Raw genomic sequence first — 1,102 nt, 5'->3', positions numbered from 1 at the left:
AACTGTACTGTTGCTATAAGTGTGTCTGAATACAAAAACAGACCTATGACTCCCATTCAGTTTATATTACCATATAGTAGAGATGCTGATGCACATGCTGTTTACAGGGTTGGGGAACATATAGGATATGGGGTGGCAACTTCACAGAGCTGGTGGTGTTACTGTCTGTATTTCTGGTAGTTTGCTTCTTAGTTGCATTGGATTTATGTTCTGATAAAAACACTGGAAGTCTGATTTGGATCGTAGCAAAGCCAGGGAGATGAAGGAAGTTTGAATAAAGTGAAAAGGGATGCTTGTCTTTTCTTGAGTTGATCTACGTACCAGACCTGTTTGTGTTGCAAATCTCCAAGCCCTGTGTAATCAAAACAACAGTAGCCCATTGGAAATTGTGACATCGCCGTTTTCAACACACGTCAAGGGACTCCAGCGACTATTAACAGAGCAAACAGGTGAATGACATCACTCTGCGCTAGCATCATTTTGAAGTGGATATCCATAAAGAAACCCTATGAAGTAAATATTCTTGTCTGTCTTTCTTTGAGTGACTCTGTTCTGAGTTAGCTTTAGGCCAGCCAGTGTCAATAGCACGACCATGATTGATTTGACAGAATCTGGACTATGTACCTCCTTTCTGGTCCTCACATAACGGAAACAAAACTTTGAATGAATTCTATGAGCTGTGATTGGCCTCAATGTTTTGATTATTTGATCCTATGGTGAGAGAACTGTTTGATACAGTACATCAGATCTACACTCTTACAAAACAGGTGCTAAATAGAACCATTCAGGGTTCTTTGGTTTGTCCCCATAGGGCAGGGGGGGTCAAACGCATTCCACAGGGGGCCGAGTGTTGGCAGGTTTTTGTTTTTTCCTTTCAATTAAGACCTAGACAACCAGGTGAGGGGAGTTCCTTACTACACTGATCAAAAATATAAACATGGAAAATGGTGGTCCCATGTTTCATAAGCTGAAATAAAACATCCCAGAAATGTTCCACACGGACAAAAAGCTTCTCTCAAATGTTTTGCACAAATGTGTTTACATCCCTGTTAGTGAGAATTTGATCCTTTGTCAAGATAATCCATCCACCTAACAGGTGTGG

The sequence above is a fragment of the Oncorhynchus mykiss genome, chromosome 2 (assembly GCF_013265735.2).
Source record: "Oncorhynchus mykiss isolate Arlee chromosome 2, USDA_OmykA_1.1, whole genome shotgun sequence".
NCBI classification, from domain to species: Eukaryota; Metazoa; Chordata; class Actinopteri; order Salmoniformes; family Salmonidae; genus Oncorhynchus; species Oncorhynchus mykiss.
Note: the sequence above shows the minus strand (reverse complement) of the source record.